Source organism: Ictidomys tridecemlineatus, chromosome X (genome assembly GCF_052094955.1).
Source record: "Ictidomys tridecemlineatus isolate mIctTri1 chromosome X, mIctTri1.hap1, whole genome shotgun sequence".
NCBI lineage: Eukaryota > Metazoa > Chordata > Mammalia > Rodentia > Sciuridae > Ictidomys > Ictidomys tridecemlineatus.
In genome coordinates, this window is record NC_135493.1 from 84729923 (window position 1) to 84748787 (window position 18865).

General features: G+C 37.3%; 1 long non-coding RNA gene, 1 other non-coding gene and 1 pseudogene across 2 annotated transcripts in view; all 3 read right to left on the reverse strand.

The window, feature by feature from the left end:
- LOC120890719 (uncharacterized) overlaps window positions 1-5299 on the reverse strand; it is a 135739-nt gene extending 130440 nt beyond the window's left edge. The window contains exon 1 of the long non-coding RNA XR_013431586.1: window positions 5207-5299. This is a non-coding gene — a long non-coding RNA (uncharacterized LOC120890719). The remainder of the gene's footprint in view (window positions 1-5206) is intronic.
- A 9795-nt stretch (window positions 5300-15094) lies between these two features.
- Window positions 15095-17895, reverse strand: LOC120888340 (ADP-ribosylation factor 1 pseudogene; annotated as a pseudogene).
- Window positions 17896-18489: 594 nt separating this feature from the next.
- On the reverse strand, window positions 18490-18596 carry LOC120891267 (U6 spliceosomal RNA). The gene has a single exon (XR_005735640.1). It is a non-coding gene; the product is annotated as a U6 spliceosomal RNA (small nuclear RNA).
- Between the last annotated feature and the right edge of the window lie 269 nt (window positions 18597-18865).

Here is an 18865-nt window from a genome sequence, read left to right on the forward strand (position 1 = left end):
TTGTGCTGGGAATGGAATCCGGGCCCATGTGCATGCCAGATAAGTGCTCTAACATTGAGCCAGATCCCCAGCCCTCATAAGGAGATGAATCTCCTGATTTTCCTCCTTCTCTTTGACCCCACTTTTTCAATTTATCTGAATTAATCCTCTTCATCTTAGTAGTTGTATTCCTACTCTACCAGGGACACTTCTAATTCATCACCTACATATTCAATTTTTATGTTCTGTATATGATTCAGCCCCATACAATAGACTTCAGAAAATCCAGGCTAAAATTCAGTAAGCATTATTGAGTGTTTATTGAATTAATTAAATTTACATTTTACTCTTCTACTCACAGCCAAAGAAAACTCTCTTTCAATCTGAAATTCAAACAATAGGTATCATAATTAGGCTGTTGTACTAGAAAAACTAGGGATAACAAGAACATACCTTAACATTGTAAAGGTTATCTAAGCTAAGCCCCAGGCCAACATCATTCTAAATGGAGAAAAACTGAAGGCATTCCCTCTAAAAACTGGAACAAGACAGGGATGCCCTCTTTCACCACTTCTATTTAACATTGTTCTTGAAACACTGGCCAGAGCAATTAGACAGATGAAAGAAATTAAAGGGATACATATAGGAAAAGAAGAAATTAAATTAGCACTATTTGCTGATGATAGGATTCTATACCTAGAAGACCCAAAAAGCTCCACCAGAAAACTTCTAGAACTAGTAAATGAATTCAGCAAAATAGCAAGATATAAAATCAACACCCATAAATCAAAGGCATTTCTGTTATCAGTGACAAATCCTCTGAGAGGTAAATGAGGGAAACTACCCCATTCACAATAGCCTCCAAAAAACCAAAAAAAACAAAAAAACTTGGGAATCAATGAAATAGGTGAAAGATCTATACAATGAAAACTACTACAGAACCCTAAAGAGAGAAATCAAAGAAGACTTTAGAAGATGGAAAGGTCTACCTTGCTCTTGGATAGGCAAAATTAATATTATCAAAATGACCATACTACCAAAAGCACTATACAGATTTAATGCAATTCCAACCAAAATCTCAATGGCATTCCTCATAGAAATAGAAAAAGCAATCATGAAATTCATCTGGAAAAATAAGAGAACCAGAATAGCTAAAGCAATCCTTAGCAGGAAGAGTGAAGCAGGTGGCACCACTATACCAGACCTTAAACTATACTACAGAGCAACAATAACAAAAAAAATGTAATTGTCACCAAAACAAACTGGTAGCCCAAGGGTACAGAGTAGAGGACACAGAAACTAACCCACAAAATTACAATTATCTTATATTAGACAAAGGCACCAGAAAAGATAGCCTCTTCAACAAATGATGGTGGGAAAACTGGAAATCCATATGCAACATGAAATTAATGAAATTGCACAAAACTCAACTCAAAGTGGATCAAGGACCTTGGAATTAACCAGAGACTCTATGTCTAAGAAAAGAAAATGTAGGCCCTAATTTTCATCATGTGGGATTAGACTCCAACTTCCTTAATAAGACTCCTATAGCACAAGAATTAAAACCAAGAATCAATAAATGGGATGGGCTCAAACTAAAAAGTTTCTTTCCAGCAAAAGAAACAATCTGTGAGGTGAATAGAGAGCCTACATCTTGGGAATAAATTTTTACCCCTCACACATCATATAGAGCACTAATCTCTAGGGTATATAAAGAACTCAAAAAGCTAAACACCAAACAATAAGAACAACAACAACAACAACAAATAACCCAATCAATAAATTAGCCAAGGACATGAACAGACACTTCTCAGAAGAGGATATTCAATCAATCAACAAATATATGAAAAAAATGTTCATCATCTCTAGCAATTAGAGAAATGCAAATCAAAACCACTCTAAGATACCATCTCATTCCAGTCAGAATGGCAGCTAGTATGAAGACAAACAACAATAAGTGTTGTTGAGGATGTGGGGGAAAAGGTACACTCATACACTGCTGGTTGGACTGCAGATTGGTGCAGCCAATATGGAAAGCAGTATGGAGATTCCTTGGAAAACTGGGAATGGGACCACCATTTGACCCAGCTATCCCTCTCCTTGGTCTATAATCAAAGGACTTAAAAACAGCATACTCAGGGACACAGCCACATCAATATTTATAGCAGCACAATTCACAATAGCTGAACTGTGGAACCAACTTAGATGCCCTTCAGTAGATTCATGGATTAAAAAAATGTGCCTATATACAAATGGAATATTACTCATCAGTAAAAGAGAATAAAATCATGGCATTTGCAGGTAAATGAATGCAATTGAAAAAGATAATTCTAAGTGAAGTTAGCCAATCCCAAAAAAACAAATGGCAAATGTTTTCTCTGATATAAGGTGACTGACTCATAGTTGGGTAGGGAGACGGAGCATGGGAGGAATTGACGAACTCTAGATAGGGCAGAGGGGTGGGAGGGGAAGGGAGGGGGCAGGGAGTTAGCAATGATGGAGGAATGTGGTGGACATCATTATCCAAAGTACATGTATGAAGACATGAATTTGTGTCAACATACTTTATATATACACAGAGATATGAAAAATTGTGTTCTATATGTGTAATAAGAATTGTGATGCATTCCACTTTCATGTATTTAAAAAATAAAAGCAATTAAAAATTAATTTGGCTGTGTGTATTAGACACCAAGTACAGTTTTCTATTGCATTATAAGGTGTTGAGAGACCTCAATACCTGATTTTTCAGTGTCATTCTTCATGATGTTGGCATAATCCATACCACAGGGCACAACATGGGTTAACATTTCTCAAAACTCATTCATTCACCAAATTGGCAATTCTGGATTCCATTATACTGTTCCTAATATTTTCAGTAGAATTAAATTATTTTTTAATTGAAATTCACTTAGTTTATGTGATTATGAAAATGAAAAATGAAGGTAATAAAGATAATGGCAACTAACTCAGTAACAATGTTTAAAAGTTTTTTTTCATTTTTCATTTAAAATTTGTTTTTTAACTCTTATAGAAATTTCTCCATTTTTAAAAAAATTATATATGACAGCAGAACGTGCTACAATTCTTATTACACATACAGAGCACTATTTTTCGTATCTCTGGTTGTATACAAAGTATATTCTCACCAATTCGTGTCTTTATACATGTACTTTGGCTAATAATGATTATCATGTTCCACCATCATTTATAACCCCCTGTCCCCTCCCTTCCCCTCAGACCCCTCTGCCCTATCTAGAGTTTTGTCTATTCCTCTCATGCTCCCTCTCCCTATTCCAGTATGAATCAGTCTCCTTATATCAAATAAAACATTCAGCAAATTTTTAAAAAATTAAATAGTTAACTCATTCATTTCATTCTCTTTTTTGAGATGAAATAAAAGAATGAAATAAATTCATTTCCATACTATTAAACACTTCACATGTGTTCTCTTATTCAATTCTCATAAAACAACTCAGAATGCATAATACTATTTCCATTTTTCAAGATGAATAAACTGAGATATAAGAAGTTAGAGAAATGTGCCCAAAGTAATAGAACTGCTATGCTATAGATTTAGGATGAAAAATCATAGTCATTCAATGCCAAGGCCCACAAAGATTAGTAATGGTAAGCAGGCAGTGTAAGCAGTCCTCAGCTTAATTATCCACTAGCACTTTCTCTGATATAGTTGTTTTTTTTTGAGAGAGAGAATTTTTAATATTTATTCTTCAGTTTTCAGTGGACAAAACATCTTTATTTTATTTTTATGTGGTGCTGAGGATCGAACCCAGCGCCCTGAGTATGCCAGGTGAGCAAGTTACCACTTGAGCCACATCTCCAGCCCCTCTCTGATATAGTTTAATGTGGTTTGCCTCTTTTCAACATTATCAACACCAACAGCCAATTTCTCACCCCTGAGATTCTCCGCTGGTCCTGTGGCAAAATGCTCAGGGAACCAAGAAAAGGAAACATAACTTTCTTTCTTCTTCTTAAATATAAATCTCTGTCTTTTAAGGATAAGGAAATTTGGACACTGAGAGGGAAAAATTTGTTGTGTACAATGTCCTGCTGCTATCCAAAGATTGTGTCCTGAGGAACATCCTTTATTGCAGAAACAATTTCTAGTCAAAAGAAGGCAAACCAGAAGCTTAGATTCTGCTTCTACAAAAACAGATGACAGTTATGGGAACAGAGGGGCAGCTTCTATTCTTGGGGAAACAGAGTTTGATAATGAATGGAGTATTTACAAAGAAAGAAAATTGGGCAATTGCCAATAAGGAGAGGAAATTAGGAGGAAAACTCAGAGATATTTAGAAGAAAACATTGTAGTTATTTTCTATGAGGTGTGATGTTGACACTCTTCTCCATCATTCCACAAAAATGTTGGTATGGCCACAATATGCTAGATGCTCAGGTTGAGCATCCCTAATCTGAATATCTGAAATCCCAAATCCAAAACTTTCAGATGACCCACATAATGCTACAAGTGAAAAATTCATGTGACAGGTTGTCAAAATTTAGGTGCACTAAAATTGTTGTATAAAATTATCTTCAGTGTATGTGTATAAGGAGTATATTAAACACAAAGGAATACCATGTTTAGACTTGAGTCCCATCCCCAAGATTTCATATTATATATATACAAATATTCCTGAATCTGAAAAAATAAAAAAAATACTTCTGATTCTAGGCATTTCAGATAAGGAATACTCAACCGATATTACTATTAAAATTTTAACATCCAGGTAGGACTAAAATTACCATGGGTGTCACCAGTTTTTTCATACTTTTGGAAGTTCTTACTTTCAGCAAAGTGTAAAAGGGCTTTGAAGCGAGTAAGACAAGCCTAGACTAGAAAGTTGCATGTCGAGGTGGGCAAATCAGTTAACAATATAATTAAACATTTTGTGTTTCACACCCTGAGATAATCCCTCAGTCCTGAAATATAGCATCCTTACCCTACACTTTCAGAGCAGTACATGGAATTCCTGAAGAGAGAATCTTCTTCCTTTGACATTTTCTACCTGGACATTCTAAGAATCTTGTAAGACACAACACCCATACAATGTGCCAGGAGCCTCTGAGTCCACAGTAAAAGGAGTTTCCCTGAAGCCAAAAGATTTGCAGTCTATCTTCCTAACATTTCATGAGGGTGCAAAGAGCAGACAGCTCAGAAAATGACAATGACCTTAGAAGCACCTTTTTGGGAAGTTGGATGTCTTACCCAATGCGAAAGGCTTGGAAACTGCAGCTGTCCTCTTTTAACCATCCCCTATGTGAGACTCAATTCTCACAGAGGAAACTTTCCAGACTCTTCTGTGACCTGGAAAAGGTGAGAGAGAAGACTTGCCTCAAAATCCAGTACAGAGACTACCATGGGAGCTCAGGCCTGGCCCACATCCACCCACACCAACATACTCAGGACCCAGGTCCAGGGTAAGTCCGAGTTCACCGCCCCCCTCAACCTGGGAGCCCAAGCCTAACCCACTTCCATCTTGGGACACTGAAGACACAGCATTAGCCCTCCCCACACAGTAGCCCCAAACTTTTTGACAACAGACAGTGCCTAGAAGCAGCTGCATCTCAGAGCAGGTATCCTAAAGAAAGTATAATGCCGACCCTTTGGCCCCATCTCTGTAAAACATTGCATCCATCTTGGGCATCTCCACTATTGTCTCAAGTTACCTTGGTTGTTGCCACCTCCACCTTTAGTTGCAGTAGCATACATTGAGGGACACCATCAGGGTCTGGAAGCCCAACATCAAGGTGAGGGACAGACAATCTGCATGGGTACTACAAGAATTTAGGGGAGAAACTGTAATACCTCAGACCCACACTGCAAGAAAGGAAGACACATAGACAACATGAAAAAACAAAGGAGGAAAGTGCACCAAACAAACCAGGTTACTACAATAATAGAGTTCATGGACAGCACAGTTGATGAAATGTTAGAGAAGGAGTTCAGAAAGTTCATAATTAAAATGATCTGTGAGTTATCTCAATGAAGAAATTGTGGATTCCTTTGGTGTAAAACTCTGTGCAAATACAGGCAAAATTGAGCAAATACAGGCAAAATTGATCACTCCAACAAAGAGATAAGAGAGCAAATACAGGTAGCAAAAGATTACTTTAAGAAAGAGACAGAGACTCTGGAAAAAATAGTCAGAAATCCTTGAAATGAATAAAAAAATAAACCAAATAAAAAACTCAATAGAAAGCATCACCAACAGACTAGATCACTTGGAAGAAAGAACATCAGATAATGAAGACAAAGTATACAATCTGGAAAATAAAGTTGACCACACAGAGAAGATAGTAAGAAACCATGAACAGAACATCCAAGAATTATGGGAAAGCATCAAAAGACCAACTATATGAGTTATTGGGATAGAGGAAAGGCACAGAGTTTCAAACCAAAGGATTGCACAATTTCTTCAATGAGATAATATCAGAAAATTTCCTAAACATGAAGAATGAATTGTAAAACCAAATACAAGAGGCTAACAGGACACCAAATGTACAAAATTACAACAGTTCCACACCACGGCATATTATAATGAAAATGCCTAACATACAGAATAAGGACAGAATCTTAAAAGTTGCAAGAGAGATGAATCAGATCACATATAGGGAGAGACCAATTTGTATCTCAGAAGATTTTTCAACCCAGACCTCAAAGCCAGGAGATCATGGAACAACAATATACCAAGCTCTGAGAGAAAATGGATGCCAACCAAGAATCTTATATCCAACAAAATTAAGCTTTAGGTTTGATGATAAAATAAAAACCTTCCATGATAAACAAAAGTTAAAAGAACTTACAACTAAAAAGCCTGCACTAAAGAACATCCTTGGCAAAATATTTCACGAAGAGGAAATGAAAAACTGATGAAAACCAGCAGAGGGAGGTATTACACTAAAGGAAAAACTAATCAGCAGAATACAACAGTTAACAGTTACTAATAGGGAATTATGCAAAAATGTGGATGTGTAACCGATGTGATTCTGCAATCTGTATTTGGGGTAAAACTGGGAGTTCATAACCAACTTGAATCTAATGTATGAAATATGATATGTCAAGAGCTTTGTAATGTTTTGAACAACCAATAAAAAAAAAGAAACCAAGTCAAGTTAAATACCAAAAATAAACAAAAATGGCTGGGAATACAAATCATGTCTCAATAATAACCCTGAATGTTAATGGCCTAAACTCACCAATCAAAAGACATAGGCTAGCAGACTGGATCAAAAAAAGACCTAAAAAAACTGCCTCCAAGAGACTCATCTCATAGAAAAAGACATTCACAGACTGAAAGTGAAAGGTTGGGAAAAATCATACCACCCACATGGACTGTAGAAGCAAACAGGGGTTTCCATCCTCATAGCAAATAAAGTAGACTTCAAACTAAAGTTAATCAAAAGGGATAAATAAGTACATTACAATACTGCTCAAGGGAACCATACACCAACAAGACATAACAATTATAAATATATATATGGAGCATCTATGTTCATTAAACAAACTCTTCTTAAGTTCAAGAGTCAAATAGACCACAACACAATAATTTTGGGTGACTTTAAAACACCTCTTTTACCACTGGATAGCTCTTCCAAACAACAGCTGAACAAAGAAACTATAGAACTCAAGAATACAATCAATAACGAAGACTTACTTGACAATATATAGAATATTTCATCAGTCAACGAGCGAATACACTCTCTTCTCAGCAACACATGGATCTTTCTTTAAAATAGACCATATACTATGCGACAAAGCAACTCTCTTAGAAAATATTAAAAAGTAGAGGTACTATCTTGCATTCTATCAGATCATAATGGAATATAATTAGAAATAAATGCTAAACTAAGAAATAAAAGCTACTCCAATACCTGGAGACTACATAAATATTCTACTAAATGAACAATGGGTTGCAGAAGACATCAAGAAGGAGATTAAAAATTTTTTAGAGGTGAGATACAACATATTGAAATCTCTGGGACACTATGAAGGCAGTTGTAAGAGGAAAATTCATTGCATGGAGTTCATTCCTTAAAAGAAGAAAAAGTTAACAAGTAAATGACTTAACATTACATCTCAAAGCCCTAGAAAAAGAAGAATAAATCTACATCAAAAGCATTAGAAGACAGGAAATAATTAAAATCAGAGCTGAAATCAATGAAATTGAAACAAAAGAAATAATTAAAAAATTGACAAAACAAAAAAGTTGATTCTTTGAAAAAATAAATAAAATTGACAAATCCTTAGCCATACTAACAAAGAGAAGGAGAAAGAAGACTCAAATCACTAACATCCATGATGAAAAAGGAAATATCACAACAGACACTACAGAAATACAGAAGATAATTAGAAATTTTTTGAAAACTTGTAATCTAATAAAATCGAAAATATCAAAGGTATCAACAAATTTCTAGAGTCATATAATTTGCCCAAATTGAATCAGGATGATATATACAATTTAAACAGATCAATTTCAAGTGACAAAATAGGAGATGCCATCAGAAGCCTACCAACCAAGAAAATCCCAGGACCGGATGGATACACAGCCAAGTTCTACAAGACCTTTAAAGAAGAAATCATACCAGTACTCTTCAATTTATTTCAGGAAATAGAAAAAAAATTCCAAACTCATTCTATGAGGCCAATATCACCCTGATTGCAAAACCAGGCAAAGACATATCGAAGAAAAAAATATCAGACCAATATGTCTAATGAATATAGATGCAAAAATACTCAACAAAATTCTGGCAAATTGAATAAAAATACAGATCAAAAAGATAGTATACCACCATCAAGTTGGGTTCATTCCAGGGATTCAAGGATGGTTCAACATACAGAAATCAATAAATGTAATTCATCACATCAATACACTTAAAGATAAGAACCATATGATCATCTCAATAGATGCAGAAAAAGCTTTTGAAAAAATACAGCACCCCTTCATGTTCAAAACACTAGACAAACTAGGGATAACAGGAACATAACCCAACATCATAAAAGCTATCATTCTAAATGGAGAAAAATTGAAAGCATTGCCTCTAAAGACTAGAACAAGACTGCCCTCTTTCACCACTTCTATTTAACATAGTTCTTGAAACACTGGCTAGAGCAATTAGATGAAAGAAATTAAAGGGATATGGATAGGAAAAGAAGAACTCAAAAAAAGCACAATTTGCCAATGTTATGACTTTATAGCTAAAAGACCCAAAAAAATTCCACCAGAAAATTTCTAGAACTAGTAAATGAATTCAGCAAAGTAGCAGGAACAAAATAAATACCCAAAATCAAAGGCATTTCTGTATATTAGTGACAAATCCTCTGAAAGAGAAACCAGGATAACGACCCCATTTATAATAGCATCATAAATAAAATAAAATACTTGGAAATCAACATAATGAAAGAGGTGAAAGACTGCTACAATGAAAACTACAGAACCCTAAAGAAAGAAATCAAAGAATCAAAGAAGACCTTAGAAGATGGAAAGATCTACCTTGTTCTTGGATAAGCAAAATTAATAATGTCAAAATGACCATACAACCAAAAGCACTATACAGATTTAATGCAATTCCAAACAAAATCCCAAAGACATTCCTCATATAGAAAAAGCAGTCAAGAAATTCATCTGGAAAAATAAGAGACCCAGAATAGCTAAAGCAATCCTTTGCAAGAAGAGTGAATCAGGTGGCATCACTATACCAGACCTTAAATTATACCACAGAGCAATAGTAACAAAACAGTATGGTATTGGCATAAAAATAAACTGGTAAACCAATGATACAAAATAGAGTACACAGAGACTAACCCACACAATTACAGTTATATTTGAAAAAGGCACCAAAAACATACATTGAAGAAAAGATAGCCTCTTCAACAAATGATGCCAGGAAAATTGGAAATCCATATGCAACAAAATGAAATTAAACTCCTATCTCTCACCATGCACAAAACTCAATTCAAAGTGAATCAAGGTCTTAGGAATTAAACCAGAGACACTGTGTCTATTAGAAGAAAAAGTAGGTCCAAATTGCCATCATGTCAGATTAGGCCCCAATTTCCTTAATAAGACTCCTATAGCACAAGAATTAATATCAAGAATCAATAAATGTGATGGATTCAAAATAAAAAACTTCTCAGCAAAAGAAATAATCAGTGAGGTAAATAGCCTACTAATTGGGAACAAATTCTTACCACATGCACATCAGATAGAACACTAATCTCTAGAATATATAAAGAACTCAAAAGTCTTAACACCCAAAAATAAATAACCCAATCAATAAATGGGCCAAGGAACTGAACAGAATCTTCTCAGAAGAAGATATACAATTAATCAACAAAAACACGAGAAAATGTTCAACATCTCTAGCAATTAGAGAAATGCAACTCAAAACTACTCTAAGATACCATCTCATTCTAGTCAGAATGGCAGCTATTAAGAATACAAGCAACAATAAGTGTTGGTGAGGATGTGGGGGAAAAGGCACACTCATACAATCCTGGTGGGACTGCAAATTGGTGCAGCCAATATGGAAAGCAGTATGGAGATTCCTTGGAGAACTGGTAATGGAATCACCATTTGACCCAGCTATCCCACTCCTCAGTCTATACCCAAAGGCTTAAAAACAACATACTACAGGGACACAGCCACATCAATGTTTATAGCAGCACAATTCACAATAGCTAAACTGTGGAACCAATCTACATGCCCTTCAATAGATGAATGGGTAAAGAAAATATTATACACACACACACACACATACACACACAATGGAATATTATTCAGCCTTAAAAGAGAATAAAATCATGCCATTTGCAGGTAAATGGATGGTGCTGGAGAATATAATGCTAAATGAAATTAGCCAATCTCCAAAAACCAAATGCCAAATGATTTCTCTGAAATAAGGTTGCTTATCCATAATATGCTGTGGGGGTGGGAGGATTAAATGAACTCTAGATAGGGCAAAGGGCAAAAGGGGAGGGAGGGGAAAGGAGGAGGAATAGGGGTAGGAAAGATGGTGGAATGTGATAGTCATCATCAACCTTAGTACATGTATAAAGACACAAAGGATGAGACTCTACTTTGTATACAACCAGAGATATAAAAAATTGTGCTCTATATATGTAATATGAATTGGAATGCATCCTGTTGTCATATTTAACAAATTAAAAATTTAAAAATCATTTTATTAAAATGTAAAAAGCAAAAGAAAAAAATATCCCAGGACAATTCATAGCTAGGATGAACTTTCATTCCAGGTTTTTCCTGTAGGTTGGCACCAGGAAAATACAGAAACTTAAAGTATTCTGTCTCAGCAACTGTTTCCTGACATAAACCCCACAGTATTTAGATGATCTTAAGAAATTAGAATCAATTGGTCTGGGGTTGTGGCTCAGTGGTAGAGTGCTCGCCTAGCACACTCGAGACCCTGGGTTCAATCCTCAGCACACCACATAAAAATAAATAAACAAAATAAAGGTATTGTGTCTGACTACACCTAAAAAATAAATATTAAAAAAGAAATTAGAATCAATTAAATACTAAAGTGAGAGTTATAATGATTAAAACAAGTGTCAACAAGAAAGAAAATGTCAATGTACTAGAAGCAGCATGGGGCTTTGAAGCAGGCAGAGCTGGGGGTGAAAACTAAATCCAACACCCCCTTGTTGTGTGTTCTCAAGCAAGACGTTAACACTCATTCATTTTTTTAAAGAAGTGTGTACCGAGTGCCTGCTATATACAGGGAACTATTGTCACTGTTAATTCCTCATCAGGCAAACGGGGATAATGATATTGCCTACCTCTTAAAAAGCTCCCTACTGAGACTACATGTATTAAAGGATCCCCATGTCTGTTTTCCCAGCATCCTCTGTTCTCACAGCTTTCCTAGTTCCCATCTCAGCAGCATTGTAATTATCTTTGTGTCTGTTTATTAGACTATGAATTCTATGAACCTGTGACAAAACCTGAGTTATATCATGTGTGCCCACCTTGCCTGGAAGCTAGTGCTCTGGAAGCACTCAGTAAACATTAATTCCATGAAGAATATGGAACATTCTATATAGTCAATAGAGTTTAGATGCTATTGTAATGATCTTTTGTTAACTAGTGGTGATTTATGGTAAATGAGGACATCCATCAACTCCCATTTCCTTCCTTAAGAGAAGGGTCTATGTCTTTCAGCCCCATAATTTCCATAGCTTCCTGAATTCTTTTTGATTCTTAGAGTGTCTGTTAGTGTCATTTTTCTCAAAATGGGATTGACCTGAGTAATTACTAACAATTTCCTGAATGCAGAATGGGTATATACAGCATGCCGATTAGAATATTTTCTTTTGTTAAGTAAAATATACAGATATCATTCAAGCTTACATATTTAAGGATGTGCACACAGTGACTAATGGACTTGTCAATTACAGGTACGCACTCTTGTGCTCACAAGAGAGAGTTCTGGGTTTCCTCCAACTTCTGCTACTATGCCTCCTCTGTCTAGTACACATTTGTACTATTCCTCTGAGAACTTCCTTTGCACTCCCATTTTTGTAGACAAGACAAGGACTATATTTCCTTGATCTTCATAGATCCAACATGCAGGCTATTGGTTGAAACCTGATAAGCATACTACTAGTTGAATTAGTTAATTAACCTTAGCAATGAAACTGATAGGAAAAGAGCCCCCTGACCTACTCTGGAGTTATTAAAATCGTGTCCAATCACTATTATCACCAATGTGTAGCTTTGTGGAGCAGATGTCAGATTAACTCTTCTGGTAAGCAATGAGGTGGTAAAGGGGATTTCTGACTCCTTATACTGAGACAGTGCACATGGGAATTATTACAGAATTCACCACACATCAAAGGAGCTTTTCCCAGATCTTGATCATTCACAAGTCATCATTAGAATTTATGTATGCCCAAATACCACTAAAAGAGTTGATTAGTATTTCTATTATAATACCCTAATTCAGGGTCATGTACTCTAGGCAAGCATTCTACCACTGATCTATAGCTTCAGCCTAAAATTATCTAAACTTTTAATTTAAATTCATTTCTGTGGTGCTAGGGATTGAACATAGTGCCCTACACATGCTAGATAGAAGATGGGACAGATGGGTAACCACTTATTTACAAGTTATGTTGCAGAACACAGAAAGGAACATAAGATATCAGAGGAGGTCTTCGTACAAACTAATATACCTCTAAGCTGTATTCCTTCTCTTTTTAGAAGAGTAGAATGCCCCTCTCTTCTTAGTTTATACACACATAGATATTTTGTGAAAAGTGATATGTTGGCTATTATACTGGGCAGGTCATATTCAGAAAGAATTGGATAGAGTTTTGATCTTCAAAAATCTCAAAGAAATAGTAATTAAACAAATAAAATTTATGATCTGAATTGGGACCTGGATAGAAGTGAGAATCACCCTCTCTTCCCTGAGCCACACCTCCAGCCCTTTAAATACATTTTAAAAAGAAACTCCTTGCCAACCAGGCATGATGGATATGTGGGTAATTGCAGCTACTTTGGATGAGGATCATGAGTTCAAGTCCAGTTGGGCAATGTAGCAAGACCCAGTCTAAAAAAATCAGTCCCATATCATGATCAAAAATGGAAAACAACGGACTGGGGGTATAACTCAGAGGTAGAGCACTTGCCTAGCATATGTGAGGCCCTGGGTTCGATCCTCAGCACTGAAAAATAAAGGAACAAAATCACATGTCATACAGTCTAAAAATAAATACAATGAAAAAATAAACAATTATAAAACTCTTGCAATGAAATAATAATGGAGCTGAAAAAGGTGCTTACCACTACATTATAAAGCTGACATGTGTTTTTTGTTAATTTTTTAAGAGTTGGGAAAGGGAATTGTTCCTGCTGCCTTGCAAGGAAGACCCTTTACTGTAGTGCTGGCTTTTGATAATAAGATGCTAACAGAAGAGGTTCAGAGACAGCAAAATGTCCATGTTTGAGAAAATGGATAACAGAGGGTTTGGAGAGGCAGACATTGAGGGACAACAGATCCAAAGTCAGAAAGGAATTGGAAGATTTGGTGAAAGAGATTAGTTGGGACAGCTTCCATTAAGAAAGAGCTCTAGGGAAAATTTGAAGATGTTTAGTTGGATTTTATGGTGATTATCCTTTGGATGTGTAATGTTAGCATTCGCTATGGCCACTACAAAGTGCACTTTCCATATGCTTTTTTTTGCTATTGTAAACTAAAACACATACATTTCTGTTATTATTATTTTTTGTAAAAGTTTGTCCATACATTACTAAAATACTCAGGGCAGCATCACTGATCTTTAGCTAATAGTCAGAAGAACTGAATGTGGAGGAAATGCCAGTGATTCAAAATGGTCAACTTGGCCTATATATCAACTGTGCCACCTTGGTTGCACAACATTTTAAAATCTATGAAAAATCTGTATATACCTTGACTGTTATAAATAATGAATTAATGTATTTAAAAACATGCAGTGCCCACTAGTTACTCATATCATACACCCAAATCAGTGCAAAAGGAAGAATTTGCCCCCAGCTCTGAAGACTCCTATTTCAGTGTTTTTTCCATCTGCAAATGACTAGAATCTATAAAAAATATGTAACCTATTTCCTCACCTCCTCCTTAACCCATACTTATCCCTGGCTATAAAATCTGGAAACCTGGAAATCTACTTGACTAACCATTCTTTTACTTGCTCAATGTGGTACTGATGCATACGTCACAGTTCTATTTCTACTGTGACATGCACTGTACCAGGTACTAGGGATGCAGTGTAAGAAAACAGAATCTCTTGACACTGGGCAGATTAATCTAGAAGATGAGACAGATGAATAACCACTTATTTACAAGTTATGTTGCAGAACACAGAAAGGAACATGAGATATTAGAGGAGGTCTTTGTACAAACTAATATACCTCTTTGGGCTTTGGCTTTCTCATCTGTAAAATGGTGCTGGAAATACTAAGTATATGTTTCATAACATTGAATGAGGCTGTAAAGTGCTTGGCTCAGTGTCTGGCAAGGGTGAAATGGCTACTGACAGTATTATTGTCATTATTATTATTATTATCATCATCATCATCATCATTAGTTTTTAATAGTTAAGAGACTTTATTCTAATAGCTATAATTTCAGTGCTTGTCAAAATGAAAACTAAAAACAAGTATACAAAACAGTTGATTACTAATCGTGTATTGAAAGAATTAAGAGTTCCACAACACCAAACAAACCAGTTCTGAGGTTTCCCCAAGATAAATTTAACAGCTCCAGCTTCTTCACTGTTTATCAAAATATAAAAGAAAAAAGTAGAGATCGTCTTTTTCGATGGCAAATCGGACCCTTGCAGGCTGAGGGAGGAAGGTACTTCACACATGGAGATGGGGGTGCTCTGGGACCTGTGGGTCTGGAGTGGACCAACCCTCCCAGCTTGCATGCACTCATGCTGGGGAGACCAAGACCTCCTGCCAGCATGCTGAGCAGGTGCAAGACTGAGTGGGTGCTGGGAACATGGGCTGCTGTTCTGGCTACATGTCAACCAAGGGCGTGTCTGGGCTGTGTCCCTTGCAATGGCTCTCCCAGCCCGCCCTCAGGTGACTGTGTGAGCACAAGTACAAGCACAACGCTATGGAATGCAAGTGACCCAAAGACAGGAGAGTCACGGGGTCTCTATCGGGACCATGCAATGGATGGCGGTTGTGTCACCGTCTTGTGTTCCCAGAGGGGAACAGTTGATCCGATGGACTAGTTTTCAGGCTGTAAACTGGGCATAGTCTCCCTTCTGTGTGTTCAAGTGTTCTCCTTATCTTGTATTTTTAACTATTTTGAAAAAGGCACTGAGTTTGGGTTAAAAATCAACCACCAAATGGATCCCAACACCAATCTACAGCCCAGGAGCTCCTGGAGGCCAGGTGCCCACATGCCTAAATCTCTCCTCAGTACTGACAGTGAGTTAATTCTCTTTTTACAATAAAAAAGCTGAGTAATATTGCATAGGAGTACCAGAAACTGCCTCAGTGGAAACAGAAACTATTTACATTAAACAAAAACCTGGCTGCAGGCTGCATCTGCACATATACAGCACGGTGCGATGCACACTGATCAACCCATGGAGACAGCTTCTGGCACTCAAGACCACAGAGTCTCACGTTTGCCATATGAGAGGAAAGCAAGGGTGGAGAGGAGGAAGTGAGGGGGTGGGGGGTTCTGGTTCACTTCTGGTTCTGGAGCTGATTGGACAGCCAGTCCAGTCCTTCATAGAGCCCGTCCCCACTGGTGGCACAGGTGTCCTGAATGTACCAGTTCCTGTCAGCCCCAGCTTATCTGTGATTTTGGCCACGTTCATGGCATTTGGGAGGTCCTGCTTGTTGGCAAACACCAGGAGGACGGTGTCCCACAGCTCATCCTCAGCCAGCATCCTCATGAGCTCCTCGAAGGCCTCATTCACACGCTCTCTGTCATTGCTGTCCACCACAAAGATCAAGCCAAGGGTATTCTGGAAGTAGTGGCGCCTTAGCAGCTGGATCTTGTCTTGGCCACCCACGTCCCACACAGGGAAGCTGATGTTCTTGTACTCCACATTAAAACCTATGGTGGGAATGGCGGTCACAATTTGACCCAGCTTCAGTTTGTACAAAATCGTCATCTTCCCTGCAGCATCCAGGCCCACCATGGGGATGTGCATTTCTTTTTTCCCAAAAAGGCCCTTGAAGAGATTTGCAAAGATATTCCCCATCCTTGTGGATGGTTGGAAATGACACTGGCCAGAGATCTCAGCAGCGGCTGCTCCAAGCCAGGTGTTGGTTTCACTCCCACAAGATGGCGGCACTGATGACCATCATCATCATCATATTACAGCCATGTCTTCACTGGGCAATGAGTAAGATTTCAATATATCCTACTTTTTATTTTATCAAATTATAGTAAGTCATGAGTAATTAATCATGAATAAACAGAATCTTCTCTGTTCTGCCTGAAAACAGTTTTGTCAAAAACAATGAAATCAGAGATTTCCAAACTCATCCTCCTTGAGCAGTGAAGTCCTGTGTTTTCTCTGAACGACAGGAGTTTATATACTATAAGCATAAATTAGAGCTGCTATAATTGGAGTTCATACAAACACAATGAGGTCTTAAGATTTAACACTACTCCTTTTGTTATTCTTATACAGAAATCTCTGTGATCCAAGCATACCTGCTAAGGTTTAGGAAGAGTCATTCACACTGTCCGTGTTAGCTACACAGCAATATGGAGGGGACTCCTGGTGTTCTATCACAGGTCAAGGATCAGGGGTGAATTAGGGCTGGGAGCTGGATTTCCAGTTCTGTCTTATCCATTTTATCCATACAAATAAGTCCTGGACCTATTTACATTTGTATTACAAGGACTGACAATAGGCAGACAATCCTTTACATCTACTTTTGCTGGACAACAACAGACATTATCAGCAGTGGAATCCTGACCTCCAGTGGATATTAGGGGAAATAGTACTATTCTGGATAGGTTCTTCAGAAGCCAGCACTTTGGCTTTCTGCTCTTCAGCATGTCTGGAAGCCAGAAGATACCTGGTTTCTGTCTCCAGGGAGTCCAGGAATGAGCCTTCTGTCATCAAAAAATACTTCCATTAGAATACTTTGCTCTGCAATAAGAGTTTCAGGCATCATATTTAGGCACTACTGCATCTATCAGAAAAAAAAAAAGGTTAACTTCTCCTGTGTTTCCTTTCAGGAGCAACAAAATCCTTCTCAGAAATCCCATCTGAAAATTCTATTTCCATCTTCAATAAGATCATGGTCCATTTGGGATATTAGTAATAAATGTCTATCATCTTCCATCTGAGGCAGAAGAAAGGGTTAAAATGGTCAAACAGGAAATTTGGGCTCCTTTGAGGTCAGGTCTCTGTGTAGCAAGGCTGAAAAACTATAGACACAAACCAGGCCCCATCAAAGTCAGGCTGTCTCCTGTGTAAGGAGGGTGTGGGGAGAACTGACAGACATATACTGTCTGGTATTCACATCCCCACCAAAAAAGGTATGGTAACCCGATCAGATCAAAAGGCATGAGAAGAGCTCATGGACACTATATGCCTTACTCAGGATGAATTTGGAGCTAGCTTCCTTATAAACTCTTAGACAATAGTCATTCTCTGGCATTCCTCCTTTGGGAGCCCCTCCCCATTTGGAAGCTAAGACAAACAACCTAACTCCATACATTTTTAGTGCTACACATCCACTAAAAAATCAACCCCCTTGACAGTTCCAATCTATGTTGGATGATTAGGAAATGATGGAGACAAAATTTTTGTGCTGGTCTTTGGGACCTAAATAAAATAGTGTTTTCCCAAACCTGCATGCTGGGCACTGTGTTAGATTCTAGGGTGTAAAATAGTAAATGAAATTCATGCTGTCTGCTAAAAGAGAGAAAATAAAGAAGTCCTGAACGAGTCATGGAAAACTTGGTTCACAAAGTACAGATTTTAATTCTTTTTATTTTTTTATGGAACACTTCACGAATTTGCGTGTCATCCTTGCACAGGGGCCAAGCTAATCTTCTCTGTATTGTTCCAATTTTAGTATATGTGCTGCCAAAGTGAGCACAATCCTAGCTTTTTATTAGCATAGTGAGCTTGGTTACTTGCATACTACTTCTCTTCATCTATACCCTATATCTTAAGAAACCTGGTGTTTTGTTTTGTTTTGGATACTGGGGTTTGAATCCTGCAGCACTTTATCACTAAGCTACATCTCCAGTCCTCTTTATTTTTCATTTTGAGACAGTGTCTTACTAAGTTGTGCAGGCTGCCCTCCAATTTGAGATACTCCTGCCTCACCCTGCTGAGTCCCTGGGATTACAGGCTTGTGCCACT